This window comes from Lissotriton helveticus, chromosome 8 (assembly GCF_964261635.1).
Source record: "Lissotriton helveticus chromosome 8, aLisHel1.1, whole genome shotgun sequence".
Taxonomy (NCBI): Eukaryota; Metazoa; Chordata; class Amphibia; order Caudata; family Salamandridae; genus Lissotriton; species Lissotriton helveticus.
The window spans coordinates 1589353929-1589378869 of NC_136069.1; positions in this window are offsets into that span (position 1 = coordinate 1589353929).

A 24941-nucleotide genomic window follows, 5' to 3' on the forward strand; every position below is an offset into this window, starting at 1 on the left:
TTTAAGGGACTTTAATGGCTCTTCATGACAGCCTGGTGGACTCAGTATTGGTGAGCAAAAAAAGATGGATTGAGGCCCAGATCTCTGTACTGGGGTGAATGTATGACATTGTTCTGCAGGGAGAGGTGTGGCGCAGCGGCTAGAGTGACTGACTCTGGAATCTGGGGATCATGGTTCGATCCTCAGCACTGGCGGCAGATTAGCCCAGCACCATGTGACACTGGGCAATAGCTTGCTTAATCTTCCCGATCGCCCCCAGCGCCTAGAGAACCTTATATGGGATTGTGCGCTTTACAAATGTGGATTATATATTATTCTGTCCATCAATTGTTCTTTTTGCACTCAGTATTGGAGCGCGCCATTGAACCTGCAGGGGCATGCAGTCTTATCAAACTAAGGCCTTGTGGTGAGCGTACTCCGCGTAATTATGCAATGGTAGGCATCCATTTACAGAATAATCACTCATTTCACTCTCAAATTCCAGATTTACCATGGAAAGTGTAGACACATAGCCACTTAACAGAAATTTGCAAACGTAATATGTCACGATCAGCAATGACAGCAACCAATGGCTATAATGTGGTCAGATCAACATTTCAATGTAAATGTACATGTATTTATATAGCGCAAATCACCGACACGGTATCTAAGCGCTTGCTTAGGGAACCCGTCCTGGTATTCCCCTGTGAGATACCCCGGCAGGGTATCCACAAGGTGGAAGCCCGGCATCCCGCCGCGAGGGGCCGTAGTGGAGATTAAGCAAGCTATTGCCCAGAGTCGCAGAGTGTGACCCCGTGAGTCGAGTAGGCACCGAAGCGAGAATTATCGAGTCCGTGGAATTTTTAGAGCCCGAGACCCGCCGAGGCGGGGAATCGAACCCTGGTCCACGGCCGATCTCAGCTTCCGGGTCTGCCGCCTCTAACCACTGAGCCACACTTCTCCTTGGCACTCGGCCAGTTACCGAGGGAGTGCTGAGCTTTTGTTCCTCTTCTATGTATAGATGGTATACATTCTGTACAACAGATGAAGCACCTGTGTAATTACTCTGTTTTTATTGATACATCTTTTCTGTTTGCCTTTCGTAGAGGTTGGTGCTGGATACTGTAAACTGCAGCCAATACTACCTTTTAACAAATTTTAATTCACCCACAAATGTACAGCATTTTAAACCATCGAAATGCACTACATGGTCAGGCAAACACAGGGAGTACTGGGCTCTGTATCCACTGTTCCCCTGATGTAGTTTCCTGGAGTTTGTGTTTACATTAAGAGGTATGATCTGTGAGACCAGCCCATCAGGCACTGCATGATTGCCATATAGGTCTGTCCCTCACTGTTTGGAACAATACATTTCATGTAAATAAAACGGCACCATGATGCATGCCTGCATGTGTATAGCGATGCCGGCTTGCAGTCATCACATTGCAGATTTGTTTGGGCGGGTTTTCCAGATGTTGTTCCACATCTGAAAACAAGCATTTTTTTCTTGTTTTCCATTTTACCGATGTACAACAGCATCAACAAAGGCAAAAATCAGGTAAGGATAGTAAGAGGCGAGACCAATTGACTTTGCCATTGCTTGTTTGCAGGGCTCCTCCATAGTCCTTCAGCTCTCTTCCAGTTGTGTTGTGGAGGTGGTAGTTGGAGCGTGAAAAATGCAGAGTCACTGGGAGCAGATCAGTCAATTTGCATGCGGCGCCTTCGTGGCGGTGAAACAACCACATATACTCATTGGAATAAGTGGAAACTGCATTTTCAAGTGCATGGTGTTCCTTCTGTTATTTTCTACATATCTTAATCTCAAGGCTTTGTTGTATGGTGCCTTATGTACATTTTGAAAATAAAAAAATGTGAGCGCTTTCTAGGTGGTGATGCATAGGTAAAATATGGCCAAGCCATGGCGGTCTGCAGTGCAAGAGAGAATTAAACACCCAAGGGAGAAAGAAGAAGGAAGAGAAAGATGGGAAAATTGAGACACAGAATGAAAGCAATGATGAAAAAGAACTGAAAGAGTGAGATAAAAGCACAGGGATATGGTGGGGATTAAAAAGCGTGAAGTGGAATCAAGACTAGGGGGGATATTTAAACACAATGTCTTAACGCCGTGCTCCAACATTTAAACCAAGTGATGTGCCGTATTTAGAACAATACTGCACACCACTGTGTTTCCCTTAGCACTGGCGCTAATAAAGCTGCCTGGTGCCAGTGCAGGCACCCTTGTGCCATGGTGCAAGTGTCCCTGCGCTGCAGGGGCGATTGTTCATGTGCAGGAAGGGGCGGTTGTATGTTGGAACGAGTTCCTCAACGACGACTCTCTAAACTACGCGGTCTGTAGTATGACCATGTCTCAACCACGATATTTTTACCATGTATTCTTTTACCACAAATTGTCGTGGTAAAGGAATGCATGGTAAACTCACCCCCTAAAATATAAACCAAACACCTCCCACTCCCAAAAATCTACCCTCTACCGCCCCTACCTCCCACCCCCTAAAAACGTACACGAACCCCCCAACCTCCTAAAAACTAACATGAACCCCTCCCCAACCCCTTAAAACTAACACAAACCCCTCCCACCCCCTAAAAACGAACACAACCCTCTCACACCCTATAAAAACTAACATGAACCCCTCCCACCCCCTAAAAACTAACACAAAGCCTTCCCACACCCTAAAAATTACCAGAAACTCCAAACCCCTAAAAACGAACACAAACCCCCCACCCTGAAAAACGAACACAAACCCCCACCCCTTAAAATCTACTCCGAACCCCTCCCACCCCCTAAAAACGAACACCAATCCCCCCTCCCCACCTCCAAATCCCTCTTACCAGTCCTGTGCCTCCGACGGTCCTCTAAACTCCCCCCATCCCGAACACTAGACCGACTTAGCCTGAACAACGCACATGCATTGTTCAGGCTAAGTCGTTGTTCAGGAAAGTCATTGTTCAGCTTGCCCGACCCCGGAACTCATTGTTCCAGAGTTGTTCTTCAGGATGTTCCCTGGAAGGGACACCTTCCTGCACATAAACAATCTTGAAAGGCAATTTGCTCTTTCTTCTGCAGCAGACATGGAAAGGGCAAAATATGTGGGGAATTTAAAATTTCTCTTCGCATTACCAGTCTAAGAGAGGGGATTTGCTGGTCTTCATTTTTGGCGCTACCCCATCCTTGTAAATCTGGGGCAGCGCCAAGAACCAATCAGTGGTGCCGCGGAATGCCCACAGCAACACCCATTGCATGACCCTTTCACACTAAGTAAGCGTGCAAAGGAGCATTATTTACAAGGCAGCGTTAAGCCATGTTCAGTTGCTTAACTTTTAGTGGCGTTCTAGTGGTGATATCCCCTTGTGAATACGCCCCAAGGAGTACTTGTTATTTGGCAACCCCGACATTCCCCAGCTCAAAAGTTTCGGCCCCAGCACTTATTCTTTTACAACTGAGCCCTGGTCATCTGTAGCAAAACCCAGGACAATCCTGGCTTGTCAGTGGTCACAAAAAACAGTTCCAGGCATTTCTGTGAAATGCTGAAAGGGAAATCTATACCTTCCCATCGACACTGATACAAGTGAGACCAACTGTGCTAGATAATAGAGTAAAAATATCAAGGTTCATACACCGTAGTAGAATACAGGGCCACAGGAGCACAGCCTTTTGAATGTACTGCAGACATCTGGAAAAGTTTCAGCAATTTGCAAACAAAGAAGGCTGCCTGCTGCTGCAGACATTGATTTACTGTGCAGTACAATGAATCAAGGAGACCTGAAGGTACACAGCAAGAGCTGCCTCTTCAGAAGCACCACACAGGAAGAACTTTAAAATATCTTCCTTTCAGGTCTCTGCAACTATTTTGAAACGAGGGGCACTAAAGGCAACAGGAATCAATTTGCAGTAACAGAGACAAAATATGAAAGAGTTTAACGCCTGTAAAGCTGCAACTGCAGAACAATCTAAGACAGTAAAAAAATAATCAATTACCCTCGAGCTTAGTGTGCTACGAAAACCCAAAAGAGAAATGTAAAGGTTTAAATGGCGTGTCCTTTATGTAAAGAAAACTTTGCGCAAACAATTTTTATCTTGAGGCAAAAGCGACCTCCTCCACCACCGGTCGGCTCTCTTCCAGCGGAACCAGGAAAATGCACTAACCAATCCTGGCACTGCTCTCACAGCATGAGAGCAGCACCAGGATTGGACAGAGCAGGCTCTCTCAGCGCGCCTAGGAGCAGTGCGTGCCTGCACTTTCTCTACCTCAGCTGTCTAAGATAGCTTGGTTAGAGAACTTCAAAATGTGCATGTTTGGCTGGTGGGCCCACAACAGCAGGCCAAAGAGACATGCGCATTTGAAAGAGCATGGCTCCCTGCCGCCACCTGCCTGCACTGGTCCCACCCCTTCCTGTCACTCAATTGAGGACAGGGCGATTGCTGAAAAACAAAATGGTAATAAATAAACTGTATCACCATTTTCAGCTCTCGCGTGTGGAGCAACGCTCCTCCGCTCAAACGGAGGAGCAGCTGTGTTCAACTGTGCTTATGTGTTACCAGTGGCAACACAAGGGTGCCCTGGGTCCTAATGCAATCAAGGAATACATTTCCTCATCTCCTAGATTACTAGTAAAAAAAAAATTGCAGGAGCTTTATACATTACAGTCTCCAGACCCTCTGTGTTACCCAGTGCCACTGCACCTGCTGCACTATTGATGCCACTTACGACCATCAAGACAGATTTAGGAGAGGGTGGGTAAACATTGCCACATGCTATAAAGGCTGAAAGGTTGTCTATTGCATTATAGTATGATGTGTCATCTGCCTTCCTAATCATTCCCGAAATTTTCAGGGGACGTTGCATAGATCCTGACTGAGTTGGACATGTCCTCCTCGGGGGCATAGTTTAGTGGGTTGAGAATCTCAAATTTCACAACTAAATAAGCAGAAGACCACATGGTGAATGGGTGAGATGACCAAGGTTTGGGATGGACTCTTCCCATGAGGACCAGTGTCAGTATTCAGGACTGGACTGGGAACCGAAACCGGCCCTGGCAAACTGATTGGTAGGCCCCCGGATGAGCTGTTTGATAGGGCCGGTTTCGACCGATTTTGTTACAGGTGGCTGATATTGTTGGCCCCTGGTAACAAAATCTCCCCCCCAGGGGCCCAAAACCAGCCCTCACCCTGGTGGTCCACGGGGGAAACATCTGGTGCCCGCTGCGGCCAGTCCCGCTGTGTCAGTAATGAATTGCATTAGGTGGGCTTCTAGGGCTGAATTAGAGTTTTGTGAGCAGGTACTCCAGTTCAACGGCATCAAGTACCCTATCCACCAAACTCAAGGTCTGTCCTTTAAGTCAGGAAGATATGTTTTAAGCAGAAGGAGTAAAATGTACTCCATTGGTATAAGGCGTCCACCAGTGGCCCGACGGAGTAGGTGCCTTCGGAGTTAAGCGATCCGACCATCTGCCATTTTTAGAGAGGACAGACCAATAGCTTTTTTTTACTTGTCCATCTCAGTCAGGTGAGAGACAGTAAAAAAAAAAAATGGCCTCCACACCATAGAAAAGCTTCCCATGATGTGAGCCACTGTCCCACTCGAAAGTTAATGGTGGGCCCTTGCTTGCTATAATCCTGGCTGAAGTCAGAGCATTAATACCTTGCTTAGAGGCAACTGTTAATCAATTACAATTAATCAACTAGGAACTCTCAGCACATTGATTTGCAAATTACCCAGCTGTAAAGAGTGAGGGAAGATTTAGAGAACAGGATCAGGACAAAACACCCTACATCTCTATGATAAGTCAGAGAAAGTCAAGAAAGCAACACCACTAAAGTCCTCACAAAATTCCTACTGAAGGTGCTGGGCCAAATACCAGAAATCAAATTGAACATCCAGCGCGACAATAGACTGGAGCGTAGAAGATCCCATGCTGCAAATGTTAAAACAGGCTCAATTATTGTCTATTAGAATATATATATGTCACTCTGGTACTACGTTACAAAAGGGGGTGGTGATGGACGGAGCATCTGAACCAATCAAACACTCACACCCATTCAAAAGATCTGGGTTTGATCCATCACCGTTCTTTAGCCCACTCTGCCACCCCAGTTCAGACATGGCTATATGCAAATCAGTCTGACCCTGTGCCTCATGGGAACAGTCCAGCCCGAACTGCCAAGCCATGCCTTCCCTGGACCGGAAACAAGCTTCCGAGGACTAGTTTCTGGCATTACAGACGTCTTCAGCCCGGCTTGTTTGAATCCAGTGGCAAAGTGAGCAAGGGACTCACGTCTGAGCATACCCTGCCACACTTACGTTGCATATGTCCTGGCAGTGAAAAACTTCCAAAGTTGTTTTTACTAAAGCAAGGTAACTCTCCCATGGACTAACACTGGGTTATCTTATTATACCTAATAAGTGATAATGTCAGTTTGAAAGCAGATAGAGTAATTCTTCTTCCACACATTTGAATTGTAATTTTTTTGTTTTTGTAATTGATCCCCTTGTTGTCCATTCACTTTAGTTTACACTGTTACCCAAGCTCACAATATGTTATTGAATTGCCCTCATTCCTTCTGTACCTTTAGAAAGTTGGCATTTTTTGCCTACAATAAATGTGTAATTTAGCCGGTGTCCAGGGTCACATGACTGTTAATGGCTATCCTGTGGTGTGATGTCTATTCCTTGGGTACAAAAGGGCTGTGGGTGTGAGGAGGCTGTTCCTCTCCTGAGCAGGATGGCCTGAGGGCTATGCCCACCCATTCCTGACTCCCGGGCCTGTCTGCTCTTTTTCATCCTAGTTGGTTTAGAGCCAGAACCAAAGGAGGAGAACTGACCAGAATCAGTTTAGGGGTAGACAAAGAGAGAGGCCCCCACACACAAGCTGGTACTGCATATAAAAATGACACCGTCAGAACCTCTCATCATAACCCTCCTGGACCTGTGGAGATTCAGAAAAGGACTGCACTGCAGTCTGAAGAAGGAAGACTGGACCTTCTTACCTTGAACCCAGGATCCCACAAATGCCACCAAGGGTCAGTTGGCTGACCTCCTGTTTGAGCTAGAGGGACAAAACAAGCTTCCAGAGGCCTTCCCTTCAACTGCTCAGCTCACCAGTACCAACTGCACTTGCTTGGGCCCTGCTGCTGGCCTCTGCTAGAGTGAGCCCTGCCCCCCCAAGAATTTCCTTCCCAGGTCCTGGAACCTAGGCTGGTGTCAGAGTCTAATCTAATCTTCCAACCTGCGAACTGCAAGAATGGACATGAGGTGAAAATCCAGAGGTTCTAGGTTCTTTGCGACCATGAGCAAGCACCCGCATATCTCCCGCCAACACTGAGCTCCGATGGTGACTTGCGCTACATGTCGACAACAAACTCCTTGTGGCTCCCGCTAACATGAAGCTCCGGCTGAAGCTTCTCGTGTGAAACTGGACTGTGTGAGAGGGTAAACTTTCCACTGGGATTAACCTGGTCCTTGTATCCAACTCACACTCCATCACAGTCAGCATGAACTTGTAAATTCGAGCCAAATCCAGCGTGAACAGATAATCACGAGTGACATTGCCTCTAGGTTAAGCCTGCATGCTTTGTTCCAAGCTACCAGAGGGTTAAACACAGGTGTATTTAGTGTCTTTTGTGGTTCACGCTGACAAGGATTGTGTTTGTTACTTGAGTACTCTTACCTCTCTCAACTAACAACCCAATTTCTTACAGTGTGTTTACAAATATTACCTCGACTTACTGAAATATTTAAGGATTGTTTCTGTAAAAGTAGTGTTTGAGCATGTTTGCTCTGTTTTTGGTGGCAAACTCATGAGAATACTCCAGACAATCAAGAACACAGCAGCCAGACTGATTCTCAATCTGCCCAAAAGGATCCACATCTCCAAGCACCTGAGAGACCTCCATTGGCTCTCCATCCAGAAGAATTGCCATTTCACCTGAACTTCCACCAGCCACCCAGAAACCTACGCTCGACTCACCTCGCACTCGCACAGACACATCACATCTGCTGCTGCCACACCAGAGGTCTATCCTTCTCCCACCTTGCCGCCAAATCCTGGAAAACTCTTCCCCTTTACATTCAGACTGCACCCTCAATGGCAGACTTTTAAGAAGGAACTCAAGGCCTAGCTCATCGACTGAGACCCACATCTCAGCACCTGGATACCCAAATGAGTGATATGCCGTGTGATATAAGGATTGATTGATTGTATTTAATTCATGGCAAATCAAATGAGTAGAAGAACATTTATCCCACCATGGGCTATTTTTTCATGCTCCAATTACTTCTCCTTTTTTTTGTTAGTTCTCTTTTTTGTAACAATTCCATATTTGCCCTAAGATTTTATTCTCAATTTACTTTATTTTTGGCTCTTTGTTACATTTTGCCATCAACGTTGCAACTTACTACTCTACATTTTTGTGGACATTGAAGTTCTGTTTTTTATTCCTGAACAGTTGAGTTGTTGGCATTTTAAGCACTGTACAACATGCATGCTCTCTAGGTTGTGCAATCTCACTCATGCCGAGCAGCCAAAGGCAAGGGAAGAGTACTCCAATTGAATCCAGTATTCCTTTTTGTGTACTGTAACTTATGTTTCACCATCAGACTTTGAACAGAGCAAGATATAAAAAGGTAGAAAAGGGAGCTATGAGGAAGAAGAGAAAGGCAGGAAAGCAACAAGTCAGGAAAACAGATTGAAATAAATATATATGAAGTGTCAGGGGCCAGATGTACTATTGTATTGGTCGCATAAAGCAATTGTAAACAGCTGACACACTTTTAGCAACCAGTAATTTATTTTGCTAGCTGACCCATAGGTCAGTTTGCAAAATAAGGATTCAGAGGGGGTCACAGAATGACCTGCCTTATAATTATTCATGAGGCTGGTCGCAAATTGTGACTCCCTCCTATTGTCTACCTTCATAGCGATGGTGGCCTGCAAGCAACAGCAGACCATCAACTGTGTGAAAGTATTTCAAATTGATTTTGCTTTTTCAGAGCAAAAAGAGTTTCTTAATGTACGCAGGGCTGCTTTCAAGAAATATTTTTCATTTTGAAAAATTTAAGTGGGGGCACTAAGGCTAAACCAAAGGATATGATGGACGGAAGCTTGATTCCGGTCCAGGGAAGACATGGCTTGGTAGTTGGGGCTGGACTGTTCCCATGAGGCACAGGGGCAGACTGATTTGCATATGGCCATGTCTGAACTGGGGTGGCGGAGTGAGCTAAAGAACGGTGATGGATTAAACCCAGATCAGTTGACTGGGGGTGAGTGTTTGTATTGTCAACTTTCCGTCCATCATCCCCTTTGGTTTTTCTTTGTTCGCCCTAAGTTGGCAGGGTATGCTCAGACGTGAGTCCCTTGCTCACTTTGCCACTGGATTAAAGCAAGCCTGGCTGAAGACGGCTGTAATGCCAGAAACCGGTCCTGGGAAGCTTGATTCCGGTCCAGGGAAGACATGGCTTGGTAGTTCGGGCTGGACTGTTCCTATGAGGCACAGGGGCAGACTGATTTGCATATGGCCATGTCTGAACTGGGGTGGCGGAGTGAGCTAAAGAACAGTGATGGATTAAACCCAGATCAGTTGACTGGGGGTGAGTGTTTGTATTGTCAACGCTCCGTCCATCATCCCCTTTGGTTTTTCTTTGGGGCACTAAGGCTGCCACTATAATTCCCATAGCGAAAGGGGTCCAAATGGTGAATCAGTTACCATCTCAACCGGGGAGCCTGTAAGTGGTAACTGGAATTCTGGTCCCAAACTATTGATAGATTGCTTATTAATTCACAATTTAGAAGGAATGACTCATGTTGCCGCTTCCAAATTTCAAATCAGTAATCATTTCTAAACCCATTTACAGATCCAGAAAACCTTTTCCGCCTTGCTAAACAGGTTTAGTACATTAGAAGAAGCTTTTTACTGGTAGCAACCTTCTGATTTAGCGAAGCGTAAGCTGTGCGACAGTTAGGACGTTTGTACAACTAGCCCTTATTCCCGTTTCTGCTAGGTTGAACATCACAAGTAGCACATAAAGTACAATTCGGTAAGTTCATGATAAGAATACAACTCACAAAGATTTCAGGACTGCTCCCTGGAACTTGCAACAAGTGTATATTCAAGGATAGGCACAAGATTTTTTGGGAGAATTCCTTGATATTCCTATCTGTAGCCATTAAGCGTGCATAAGTGTAGCAAGTGAACATTCTTGCGACCTTGTATGCTGCACACTTGCATTGACACCTAAGGGGTCCATTAGGATGTCGGGCGGATTGCCTCCGCCAGGGTGGCGGTGGCCACCGCCACCCTGGCGGAGGCAATCCGCCCGACAAGCACTCTCGTTTTACCCTCCGCCAGATTAGGATGGCGGAGGGGACAGCGGCGGACGGAAAGACCGTCCGCCGCTTTACCGCCTCGTTCGCCTTGCGACCGCGGCGGTAATAGATTATTATGGTGGCGGTGTCCAATGGACACCGCCAGCCATATTACAATGGCACAAAGTAGGGGCATTGCCGCCACGGAAAGGCAGGCGGGGATTGCTGCAAGGGCCCCCTGCAGGGCCCCCAGGTTGCCACCACTGTCGGGGGGCACATTGGGGGGTACCTATGGTACCCCCCAACATGTACATATGCAAAGCGACAGGCACCGTGCGGTGCCTGCCGCTTTGCATCTGGAAATGCGACAACATATGTTTTGCATTGTGGCGGGCGGTGCAGAGAGCACCGCCCGCCACAATGTAAAACATATAGGATGTGCCCGCCACTGTGGCGGGCACATCCTAATACCCACAACGGGACCCCCGCCCTTATGGCGTGCGGTCCCAATCTCCGTTAGGGTGGCGGGTGGACAAAGTCTGCCCACCATCCTAATGGACCCCTTAGTACGTTTTCGTTGTGTTTCTCCAGAAGGAGAAATTATTCCTGGAGTAGTAACACTTCTCTTACTTCCCCAGGAATTTTGGGAAGTTCCCTTCTAATTCCCACTCTTATCGGTGAAGGGCCTCATATACGGTTTGGCCAACCAGCAATTGTACTGCTAGAACAGTGGCACGGCTGGACTGGCCAGCCGGGCAAGCGGCCAATCCCCCGGGAGGCTGGACCCCCTGAAGGCCGGTTTTGACACCTGAAGGCCGGTTGCGCACCCAAGAGTTGTGATGCACGTTACGCGATCCCGGCGCCCTTCATAAGATTCTTAGGCCCGTTTAAAAGACTAACTAATGTATGGCTGAATTAGGAGAAAGCCTCTCATAATGCTACCATGTTCTTTTTATCGCAGGCGCACTATTTTTGCACAGGCGCATGCACGATTAGAAACTGTGTAGAAATACCGCTACGAGGTACTGAAGTTGAATATTCAATTAAATCCCCTTCCGAACAACCAACAAAACTAGCGTATATAATTGAAAAATTGAGCAGTTAGCATGCACCTTTCAGTCTTATTTTCCCAAAATGATCCTGGGAAAATCATACTGAGCAATGTGTCGGGGTCACTCACTCGGTGCAAATGGGGGCTGAATAATTTTTTTGTCAGGGCTGTTTTTTTTTTTTTTTAGTTCAAAGAAAAGTTTATTAAGATAAACAAGTAATGGCAGTACAATAAACAAAGAGAAAACAGCAGGAATAGTATGGATAATAACTGAGAACAGCCTTAAAAAGTGTGATAAGATAAAATGGGGGAAGGGGCAAAAAAGAAAAGGAGAATAGGGAAAAGAAAAAGGGAAGGGAGATAGCTATGAGGCTAAAACTTTAAGAATTACAATCATTGAGGCTACATAACAATAGAAGCAGTGCACAAATATGCAGATAAATAAACATTAATGAATAAGAAGGAACAAAAGGTTATTCAAGGGGGTTTCGAAACTTCTTGTTGAATTGGGGATAGAGGAAAGGAGCGCTTGGCACAAGCATCTAGGTAAAGGGTGATGGGGAGCCATAACGCAAGTCTTTTCGGTGCTAGGGAAGTGGGATAAACAAATGCAGTATCTAGTCTATGATTATAACATACATTGAACCACCAAGCTTTAAAAGTAATGCCCTTGGAGTCTTTCCAGTTAACAGTAATTTGCTGAAACGCAACAGCCAATAATAAATCAACAATATGAACATTTGCTTCAACATCAATCCAAGAAGAGGAAAGTGAACCAAGGAAAATGTCAGTGATAGAAAAGGGGATGGAGGTTTGGAAAATAGAATTGATTTGATTCCAGACTTTAGTCCAGAAAGCATGCGTGAGAGGACATGTGAAAAGCATATGAAAAAGTGTGGCATTAGGGGTGGAGCAAGACCAGCAGAGGTCCGAAGTCAGGGGAAAACGTTGGTGAAGGAGAGATGGTGTGTAAAGAAGTCGATTGTAAAGGAAAAAAAGTGTTTGCGTGAGGGAGGCTGCCCTGGAAGATTTGCGAAGCTTAGTCCATATTTTGTCCCAAAGAGATGTGGGCCATGAGACAGTGAGATCAGATTCCCATTGCTCTTCAACTTTGGATTTAGGCCTAGGTGATGGAGGATTGTAAAAGGAGTGGTATATGGAAGACGCTGATGGGTTGGAGCGTAGTTGAGTGTGCAGAGAAGAGACGGGAGTAATAGAGGTCACAATCGAATTAGAGTTAGAGAGATAATCATAGACAGACATAACTGCATTTTTGAGTAGGGTGTATTTGTGAACAAAGGAGGCAGGAAGAGAGAAGAGTCGACTAAGAATTGGAAAAGGTATGAAGGCAGATCCAGTGAAAAGTTGGGAGACCCAGATTAAGCCACGCTGCCGCCAAGTTTTCCAATAAAAGGGTTTCAATTTGATAAGAATGCTGTTATTATACCAAATTGTGGTAGCGAGAAGTTCTGGAATAGAAGAGGGAGGAGCCGGAGTAATGGCTAAAAGTAATTTCGCAGTATATTTGTGAATTGGACTGGACAGGAATTGGGGCTTGCGAGAAAAGGATAAGTACTCAGCAAAGGTGAAAGGAGAAAGAGAAAGACGCTCGAGTTCAGCCCACAGAGGAAGGGGGTCAGCAGGATCTGTAAGCCAAACGGCTGCTTGTTTCAGGAGGAAGGCTTTGTGATAAGCAGGAAAATTTGGGAAGTTAACCCCGCCCTCCGATTTAGGGAGGCGGAGGCGTGATAAGGACATACGCGGTTTCTTTCCAGACCATAAAAATACGGAGAGTATGGAATTAATTTTAGTAAAAAATTTAGCAGGGATGGAAATCGGTAAATTAGAAATGGTGTAAAGGACGATTGGGGAGAGCATCATCTTAATGGTGTCGAGACGGCCCCACCAAGAAAGGTATAGGGGGTGCCATCTAGAAGTAAAGTCAGACAGTTTTTGAGAACATTTAGTAAGGCATAACGAGATAGTATCTGAAACAGAAGGAGTAATGTGTAAACCGAGATATTTGATGTGAGCTGGACTCCAAGTGAAAGTGGATGCAGCAAAATCGGGTTTAAAGGTGAATTTGGTGAGAGGCAGGATTTCGCACTTATCGCCATTGAGCTTATAACCAGAGAGATGGGAGTAGGTATGAACTTCAGCGAGGAAAGCTGGAATGGAGACAGACGGATTCGAAAGGAAAAGTAAAATGTCATCTGCATAGGCAGCTAATTTAACTTGCGAGTGAGCAAGAGGGAAGCCATGAATGTTCGGATTTTGACGTATTCTGGATAAGAAAGGTTCCAGGGCAAGATTAAAGAGAAATGGGGAAAGAGGACAGCCTTGTCTAACGCCTCTACCAAGGTGAAAAAATGAAGAGATGAGACCATTAGCACAAACCGCTGCTCTAGGATTTGCATAAAGGAGGGAAATGAGGTAGATGAAATTAGGGCCAAATCCAAACCATTTTAACACGGAAAAGAGAAATGACCATTCTACCCTGTCGAATGCCTTCTCGGCGTCCAAGGCAATTGCAGCCAAGGAACTATTGAATCGTGAGGACTTAGATAAAACATTAAAGAGGAGTCTGGTATTGTCGGAGATGAAACGACCCTTAACAAATCCTGATTGTTCAGGGCCAAGGAGATCTGGGAGAAAAGGATCAAGTCTAATGGCTAAGGATTTAGCATATATTTTATAGTCAATGTTGACAAGGGAGATTGGTCTGTAGTTCTTGCAATGTTGAGGATCCTTGCCCTCCTTCAGTATGATGCAGATGTAAGCATCCGAAAAAGTGCCTAAGGAGGCATCGCTGGTCTTGAAGGAATCAAGAAGGCGGAATAATTTGGGTAGTAAAAGGTTAGCAAAGTGTTGGTAAAATTCGACGGTGAAGCCATCTGGACCGGGAGCCTTATCTTTTTTAAGTGAATGGAGTGCAGTGCGGAGTTCGTGAATGGTAAGGGGAGTCTCAAGGGAGGCCAAATCAACAGGAAAGGTGGGAGGAGGATGTATACTGGATAAGAAAGTGGAAATAGAGTGATCAGAAGGTTGAGTGCCAGAAGAGTAAAGTGTAGAATAGAAGTGAGAAAACACCTCCAGGATGTCAGCATCTTTATGTTGCAGTATGGAATTGACATCAAAAACAGACTCAACATTCAACTTGTTTTGTTTGACTTTTAAGTAATTGGCAAGAATTTTTCCCGCCTTATTTTTCCCACCATAAAATTTCGAACTGGATTTCAGGAGGTACAGGGAAGCATCATCAGTGGATTGTTTATTATAGTTCATTTTCGCAGTAATAAGAGCTGTCAAAGTCTCCTGAGTATGAGAGGTATAGTAGGAGTGCTCTAGGATTTTAATCTGAGACAGAAGATCATTAGTGCGTTGACGAGCAAGTTTACGTTTTGCCGCAACATGTCTGAGGATAAAGTCTCTGGCTGCTGCTTTGAAAGCGTCCCAGACAGTGTGAGCAGGCAAGGATGGAGTCTCATTAATAACAAAAAATTCATTAGTAAATTCAATAAAGGAAGCGGTAAATTTGGGATCAGTGAGGAGGGTATTGTTGAAACGCCACCTTTTAGGACCATTGGATTTAGGTAAAAAATCAATGTTGATTAGGACAGGGGCGTGATCAGAGAATACAATGGGACCAATCTCCGCTTGGGTGAGGGATTGGGAGATATGGTGGGAGAGAAATATATAGTCAATACGGGATTGGGAGTGATGGACCGGGGAATAGAACGTGAATTTTTTGTCGGTTGGGTGACAAAGTCGCCATGCATCAATTAATTTGTGTTGGGAGATGGCGTGGGTAAAAAGCTTATGGGATTTATTAGGAACAAATGAAGATTTGGAGCGTCTATCCAAAAAGGGGTCTAATGGTAGGTTACAGTCACCTGCTAAAATGAAATTATCATCAATACAATCAGTGATACGAGAGGCAAACGCATTCCAAAAAATAGGACTTCCACCTGCAGGGGCATAGACATTAAGCAAAGAAAAAGGGACACCTTTAGAAGAAAGTTTGACAAATAACCATCTGCCCTCAGGGTCAAAATCAGAATGTAGCACTGAATGAGTAAAAGATTTCCGAATTAACAAAACAACACCATTTCTTTTGCCATCACCAGGGGCGGAAAAAACCTTACCCACCCAACCTCTTTGGAGCTTAGCAGCCTCACTATCAGATAGATGGGTTTCCTGTAAAAAGGCAATGTCAACATTGAATGTAGCTAAATGAGAAAGTATCTTCTGCCTCTGTCAGGGCTGTTTTAATTTCCCAGTCCGGCCCTGAACAGTGGAAGCTCGCCTGCACTACCCCAAATGCAGCCGCTCCGCCGAATCAAGTGTCTGCTGCCCTTTCTGCAGGCGTTACTCCCCAGAAACTGATCCCACCTCCATGAACAAAAACAATGAAGGAATGTTAATGTTAATGACATTTATTCAGCGCGCAAATACCCGGGGGTGTCTTGGTGCTGTGAACGCAGTAAGCCCAGCCCTGTGTCTAATACTGGAATAGTCAGGTTTTAGCCCTTTCCTGAAGATGGTGAGGGAGCTTGCACTTCTGAGCTCAATTGGCAGCATATTCCTGAGTTTTGCGGTGCCATAGGAGAAACTTCGGCCGCCCCAACCTGCGGACCGATTTCTCGGCACTTTCATCGGTCTAGCGCCTGTAGAGCGTAAGTATCTGGACGGTTCATACGAGACAAAAAGATTTCTGAGAAAAGAAGGTCCTGTGTTGCTCACATAGCCATGTACATTTAATTTGTTGTGCCACCGGGAGCCAGTGAAATCTGCGGATCTCCTTAGTTACTGATTCGTACTTAGGGATGTTTGCCAACAACCGAGCAGCTGTATTTTGAACTGTCTAAAGCTTTTTTAGATTTTGGTTCTGTATGCTCAGGTAGAGCCCATTGCAATAATCCAGTTTTGACTAGATTAGTGTTGTTACTGCCGTCTTTTTAGAGTCCAAAGGAATGTATGGTAGGATCTTCTTTAATTTCTTTATAACAAAGTGGGAAGCAGAGACAATGATTTGTCTGCTATGAGAGTGCTAGTTTGTTATCAATCCACACTCCCAGATTTTTTGCTTTTTGTGCTGGTTTTGGTCATCATGCCATGCAGACATGGCAGACTCTTCAGAAATTACATTTTTCCAAAAAGACAACCACTAAGTCAGGGTCTGTCTTCAGAAAAAAAACATAATGTCCCCAATGCTTTGTTTTTTTTTTGCCAAGGCGTGGGGGATGGCACTGGTTACATGGCGATGTAGGACAGGATATAACCTTGCGGAAGTGGGATTGGACCATCCATCTTGAACAGGGCAGACATGAAACAGCACTCTCAGGTGTGGTGGAGCCAGAGCCATGAGTCCTCCCCGGTGATATGTGCGCTTAACAAGAACATTTGACTAGAACATGTGACATAAGGTTTCTTCTTGATAAAAGAGCCGAGACTGCTCTTTTGGAGCGAAACCCATGTTCCCCTGCCCTCAAATTCAGGTGGAGGAGGTGAAAAGAGGGGAGTGGGAAGTGGTATCTAACAAATGTTTGGCATATATTTAATTACAGCCCTTCTCCAAGTGACCCACTCGACTGGAGTAAATCTGCCTCATTATCTTGACCAATGAATGAGATTTGGGAACCAATAAGAACGAGGACATCAGCCATTTTGGGCTTTAGCCTATTTTTTCCAACTTCTAAATAATCATTTTACTCCTGCATTTAACAGAAAACAAATCTTCAACTGCATCTGGGATTAAAGGGTGTCCTTGCCAAATGTTTGTGAACACCCACACAACCTCACAGGTCCTAAGTGTGTCCGAATCATCCAGTAAATCCGATTACAGGCAGGAATTAAGGTTTTGCAAATAAGTAACACGAATTTATAATCATAAAGGAAGGGCTTTGGACAAACGTTCAAGATGGGCACACACACATGCCTTTGTGAGTAGAACCCATGGTGTTTTCTTTGGATAAAAGAGTTTTGCAGTGATTTGTTTCACAGTGTTTAGCTGGCGATGGTGGCCCCAACCAGCATGGGTAAAACAGAGCATTCCAGTGTGTGCCCTGAACTGTACAGAGCTCAGGGATCCTGGGAATGTAAGCATCAGCTCTGAATACCCCCTTGAAAGATAATCCTTTGCATCAATGAGCACAGAGCATTGTTCCTTTCAGCATGTGCTCTGTTGAGTAAATATCACAGAGGTTGCCATGGAAAGCCTGATGGACCACTTCAGAGCCGGACATTATTTGCAAGGCATATTGCATCCTGTTGCATCAATTACCCACTGAGTAACAAAGGAGGGGGTGATTGCAGGTTGGAAGTGCCTGCATCTCTATGGCAGTGGTATGTTAAGTGCCACTTTGTCTGATTGAGAATGGGAGGCGGCCACACTTTGCGTCATCCGCACAGACCTCATTTCTCTTGCTCGGGTTTAATGGTCCCCATTAGTCGCAAGGTGTAATTTAGGCTTGTTTTGACTGCGGGGATTCAGCTCAACCTTCCATGGGCCTGTACATTGGTATCAGACCTTAATTATGTTCTTTCTAGTTCCTGGAAACCCTATCAGAACCTGCCCGGCCTCACACAGAAGACCAGGAGGATTATGGAACTAATGCCTCTAACTCAAGCATCCCAACAGGACATCTAAATCAAGCAAAAAAGCACACAAGGCGCATAAAGCAAGAAGGTGCAGGTGAACAGGGCCCGGCTATTTTTACATCCCTACAGGCCCATGTGTGCCTCAGTGCACAGACTGTACCAGGCTCGCTCAGTCTCTACTAAGGAAGGATCATTTCCCAGCACTGAATGTGCTTAAACGTGCAGCTGAAATGTAGTCTTAAATTAGGCTTTGTTTCTAGGAGTTTCACTCCAAATTAATGTCTGATTAGGGTAATTAAACTGCCTGTCTTTGTAATAAACAGTAAAAGATTCGCTTATGTGGGCTGTAGAGATTTTTTCATTTTATGATTGCCTGTCCTTGGACAGAACGGACATTCCTTGGACAGGACAGGCCTTCCTTGGATAGGACAGGCATTCCTTGGACAGGACAGGCACTCCTTGGACAGAATGGACATTCCTTGGACAGGACAGGCATTCCTTGGACAGGACAGGCATTCCTTGGACATGACAGGCATTCCTTGGACAGGACAGGCATTCCTTTGACAGGTCATGCATTCCTTGGACAGAATGGACATTCCTTGGACAGGACAGGCATTCCTTGGACAGGACAGGCATTCCTTGCACAGAACGGACATTCCTTGGACAGCACAGGCATTCCTTGGACAGGACAGGCATTCCTTGGACAGAACGGACATTCCTTGGACAGCACAGGCATTCCTTGGACAGGACAGGCATTCCTTGGACAGGACAGGCATTGCTTCGACAGGACAGGCATTCCTTGGACAGAACGGACATTTCTTGGACAGGACAGGCATTCCTGGGACAGGACAGGCATTCCTTGGACATGACAGGCAATCCTTGGACAGGACAGGCATTCCTTGGACAGGACAGGCATTGCTTCGACAGGACAGGCATTCCTTGGACAGAACGGACATTTCTTGGACAGGACAGGCATTCCTGGGACAGGACAGGCATTCCTTGGACAGGACAGGCATTCCTTGGACAGGACATGCATTCCTCGGACAGGACAGGCACTCCTTGGACAGAATGGACATTCCTTGGACAGGACAGGCATTCCTTGGACAGGACAGGCATTCCTTGGACATGACAGGCATTCCTTGGACAGGACAGGCATTCCTTTGACAGGTTATGCATTCCTTGGACAGAATGGACATTCCTTGGATAGGACAGGCATTCCTTGGACAGGACAGGCATTCCTTGCACAGAACGGACATTCCTTGGACAGCACAGGCATTCCTTGGACAGGACAGGCATTCCTTGGACAGAACGGACATTCCTTGGACAGCACAGGCATTCCTTGGACAGGACAGGCATTCCTTGGACAGGACAGGCATTGCTTCGACAGGACAGGCATTCCTTGGACAGAACGGACATTTCTTGGACAGGACAGGCATTCCTTGGACAGGACAGGCATCCCTTGGATAGGACAGGCATTCCTTGGACATGACAGGCATTCCTTGTACATGACAGGCATTCATAAAAAGAATAAGATGAATGTGATTTGATCCAAATATTCATGATCATTACCAAGCTGGGATCAACAAACATACTGTGACTAATTCTCTGTTAATAAGAACCCTCTTTTAAAAGTGGTTTACTTTTTGGTGGAGAGATACCGTCCCTCTCCATCCCAGCCATAAGTAGACCCCACTTGCCTTCCTTCCATCATCCCGATGCTAACTAACCCTCCTGCATCTTTCTCCATCCATTCCATAAAGGATTTTAGGTCAGCTTTCCAAATATTTGGCACATTGCAACGCAGCAAGACAACTTGCAGTACTTCTCCAAAATGGCGAGGGCAGACATGCACCATATCTACTAAGATAGGGCACATTCCTGCTCTCCCTCTGCGTTGGCACACTTGTGGCTGCCAAGCGCCAACGCAGGCACCCTTGCACCATGGTGCACGGGTGCCTGCATTACAACCTGGATTATTTTTGTGCAGAAAGAGAGACCTTCCGGCACAAAAACAGTCCTCTGAGGCTTTTTCCTCATTCTATGTATGCTGGAACAGAGAAATGAACATAAAATTAAAATAAACATATTTCTCCTCATTACGTCTTTCCTGGGCAGGCGTACCGTTTGATACAGTCCAAGGTTTGCTTGTGTTAGTAAATCTGGGATTGCGCCAGAAGCCAAGGGTGGATGCGTGGGAACACCCACGCTATATACACGAAACACCTTCCCACTGCAGAGTAACACAAGGCAGCAACTTGCGCTGCCTTTCGTTACTCTAGATATACTATGCTGCGGAAATCCACACACTAAGGTCTTGCATTGCATTTGCGTCACCTTGGGTGACACAAAGGCAATGCAAGCCCTTCATAAATCTGGCCGTTAGTGCCCTGCTAGCTCTGAAGTCTGTCTGTAGCAAATCTGCCCTTTCTGTGTGGTCACATCCTTTTGGTGGACCCTAGATTTTGGCTGGCTTTAAAACTCTGTGCACTTTACCCCCACTAACTTGTAGTGCCTGTGCTCCTCTTTAAACATGGGTACATTGGCTTATTCCTAATTGCCTATATGTCCATAGTATATGGTGTAGGAAGTGCACCCAGGACGTGGAAGTTCAAATGTCACTTGTGGACGGCAACACCTATTGCCGTGGCCGTGCAAACATGGCTGCAGTACTACCCTATGTAGCCTTACTTCTGCTGTGTAGCCAGCAGTGCGACCTGTTAGATTAACCCTTTTGACAGGTTTTTTGACCTGTTTGACCTGTAGAATACCTGTTATAACAAAGCTTTTTAATATCAGTAAGTCATCCCTATGTAAGCCTTGTAGCCCACAAGGTGGGGAGCATTGTATTTAAATGCACCTCATGTAGAAAATTAACATTTTCAAGTCCCTACAGTGACCAGGCCCAAAAAGCAATTTGCACTGTGGCAGACCTAGCTGTCCTCTGCAGAAAACCAGAGGGCATATTATAATACTTAATCTGCAAACTTGGGTAAGGGACCAGCAAACAAAAAACTAAACAGCCATTTATAATAGCTATTAAAATTCCAATTAAATGGTGGTCGGGCTTTTAATACATATTAAAGAAGCTGGAAGCATAACTCTCTGCCAACTCTTAGCCAGCAATTACCCTTGAATAAGTGTGGAAAAGGTGTGAAATGCCTCCCGGGAGCAACAATATAGGCTGAGATGAATGGGCAGAGATGACTCCTCCGAGTTTGACAGATTGTGCAGGGTGGGGCTGTGGGACTCCTTTAGACAGCACAGTGTAAACTCCTGCTTTACATGTCTGTAGGGCCACATGAAAACACTTGGGACCCTGTTTTTGTCCCACCACAATTCTGTCTATGGGCTTCTTGTGGGTACAGTGCCTGCTTCAAACTAGATTTTAGTGTCAGATATGGGAGGACCATAGAATTACAATAGTACAATCCCCCCCCACACACACACAGCAAGCAGAGCTCAAGTTTAGTGTGGTTGACCACTTTCGTCATCTTGAAAATGCCCAGATACATGGCATTTTGGGCCTGTTTGCAGTAAAGCCAACATGAACCACTGACAAGTAGATAGGTCAAGGCCTGGGAACCTTTATCCCATTGGTTAGGGAAGGGCCAAGAGGCACCTCAGCCCACTAGCTAGTGTCAGGCATAAATGTGGCACCTCCGAAGACCCGCTTCAGAACATGGCTGGAGCTGAGGAACAAAAGAGGACTGGACCTGCTGTATGTGACCTGAGGGGAACACTGAAGGACTGTACCTGCTTCCTCTTGTACCCAGGACAAAGACGTGGTCTCCAAGACTCATAAGGCTGACCTCCTGTTCAAGCTAGAGAGATACTTCAAGCTACTAGAGGCCTTTCCTGCAAATGCCCAGCTGACCGGTGAAAACTGGGTCTGGACTGGACTCTGCTGTTGACCTCTGCCGGATACCTTGTGAGTCTCTAAGGGGCATATTATCAAGCCTGGGCGATAAAATTATCGCCGATTTATCGGCCGAAAACTGCAGATAAAGCGGCGATAACGGGCTTGATAATATGCTCTATGGAATTCCAATCGAAGCCCATGTTAGATGTGAAGACATCTAACATGGACTTCGATTGGAATTCCATAGAGCATGTTATCAAGCCCATTATCGCCTCTTTATCTGCAGTTTTCGGCCGATAAATCGGCGATAATTTTATCGCCCAGGCTTGATAATATGCCCCTAAGTGTCTCCCCGGTTAGATTCTTGACGCATTAGAAGTGTGCTACTGTGGGACTTAATGGGTAAAATCTTTGACCAGTATGACTGCAACCACTGACTATCATTCTTGCTTTATGCTTTTTGACACTATTTCTACTTAAAAATCAAAAGAAATTCATATCTCCTTTCCCCGTTATTGGATTTTTGTCAATTTGTTTATACAATTATCAATCCTATTCTAGCATTGTCCTTTTTCCTTGGCACCTGCAGATATCACAGTGTAAATAATGAACACTGTGTTGTGCCACTATCGCCAAAATAGAAATAGGACTTACTGCCGCCTGTTTTCATAATGGGTATTTTTTTACATTGTTTTGCCTTCAAGTCAAGTTTCAGTTTTCAGTCTCTGGATGTTCTTTCATATAATTCAGTGAATAAAAGCCATTTGTCAACTTGGATATTTCATAATTGGGTCAAGGAGCGACTGTTAATAGAGCAAAACAGTGATATGCAATCTACATGGTAGGTTCAGTGTCCATAAGTACGTTTATTGCATCATTTGATAAACTTCAAAGGGACTGGCAAATGATTACATGTTGTAAAATGGTTAAGGTAGGAAAGATTACAGTTGATAATTAATTAGTCATTTTCTTCACTCACAACAGAAGCTCAATCAACACTATTCTCAAGAAATAACAAGCACTGGCAATACAAATAGGTCTCACCAGTGAAACATATTGACTTTGTCAATGCCTTTTTTTGTGAAATACAGCTGCCAGGGATTAAAGCACATCTCCAGTGGCCAACTTAGAGTGGGTTTGCAAAAACATTACAAATGCATTCACAGTTTCCTACCGTGGAAGTGCACGCAGCCATCACAGCCATCTTTGAATGCATTTCTAATATTTAAAAAAAAAAAAAACATATGAAGATGGCCACAGTGGATATGTGCCATCCACGGTGGGCATCTTTTAATGTATGTAAAATATTTGAACTTACCTCTTTCAAAAGTGGCCAAAATGGATGCCCGTGCATCCACTGTGATAATTTTTGAATGGCTTACTTAAAATAATACAGACCTATTTCTTTGTGCCTCTGGCACATGTGCATGTATGCACACTCCCTGGCAGCAATCATGAAATGGGTAAACCCCATTTTAAGAAGATGTACACTCACTAATTGTGCAGGGGACAAAAAACGATAACAAACAAGCATTGATAAATGGTGAGAGGGTGGGGGATAGGGGCAACAAGAAGAGACAGGAAGCAATAGAAGATTGGGGGCATTTTTGTTAAAGGAAATCAAGTCGCGGGCAGGGAACCAATGGAGAAGTTGGGGCCAGTGACTTGGAGAGGAAGCAACTCAAAAATTGAGTGTGATGGAGAAATGTCAAGGGGAAAGAAGCACATGGAGCAAGGACAGAAAAACACATGTACTCCTTGGAGTGCATAGGGAAAAGAAAAAAGAGTTCCCTGTATTCAAGCAGTGAAAAGATACAAATCGACCACCCAGAACACTGTGAGACTGAAATGCTCCTGAACAGAACAACCACAAGAATAGGAAAGAAAGCCACTGAATCAAGAGAAGATAACTGAAATACGCAATAATGCTATTTTGGTTCATCTTGGTGGTTGTTCCCAGTAATTAAAACGTCTTATTAAGATTAGATTCTGGGACGAAGTATGTATTGCCAGAGCCCTGAGAAAGATGCAGGGTCTTCAGATCAACACAGGTCGCCAGATTCATGAAAAGCCTTTGCACTCGTGGTGGAGGCTCCACTGTCATCGTGGAATCTCCGCTTTGAGAAACTGCTGTGCGGAGATCGCAACACGAGTGCAGAGATCCCGCCACGACTGTGAAGCTCTACCGTGAGTGCGGAGATCCCGCCAGAAAGGCGGAGCCTCCACCACGAGTGCGGAATGTCCGCACTCTTGCGGAGATTCCACCACAATGGCAAAGCATATGCCACGAGTGCAGAACCTCAGCACGAGTGCAGCAATCCCGTCACGTGGAGCTTCTACCACGAGTGCAGAGATCCCTCCACAATGGTGGAGCCTATACCACAAGTGTGGAACCTCCACACAAGTACGGAGATCCCGCCACAATGGCAAAGTACCGCCACGAGTGCAGAGGCTTTTTGTGACTCAGCCCCAGTGCCTCTCATGGTTGATGCTTTTGTCGGTGATCAGGTTTGCTGTACTGAATTCTTCATCTCATTCATGGCTCTTTACAAGTTTTTCACATTTTGTTATTTTGTCAGGCAATGCTGTGCAATGATAAAGGCTGTCACACTTTTTGTCATAGCACCAACATGGGCGGTGCCAAAGGGCAATGTGTTTCTGTGAAAATCAACAAAATTATAATGACCAAATTGCTTGAATGAACATCAGCAACACTTAGCTACATTGTGGTTGATAACATTTAATTTGCTCGTTGTGCCACTATAGATGAAGAATAACCATTTGGAAATTTGTCTAAGCCATTCCTGAAAATGGGACCCCTTCTCCTTTGTGAATGGATGCGAAAATATTTTTTAAGAGCAGGACCACTGCCTACTCTTCAAAAATTAAAGAAACTTTTCATTTTTCTTTTTTAAATGCATCCGAGTTTTCCTTTTAAGGAAAATGGGCTGCATTAAAAAAAATGCTTTATTGAAAAAGCAGTCACAGACAAGGTGGTGGTTGACCCCAGCAGGCCACCATCCCTGCGAGTACTGGCCATTCCTAATGGGTCGCAAATTGCGACCTGCCTCAAAAATATTGATGGTCATTTGCACCCCATTAGGAATATCTATTTGAGTATGGTCTTGAAGA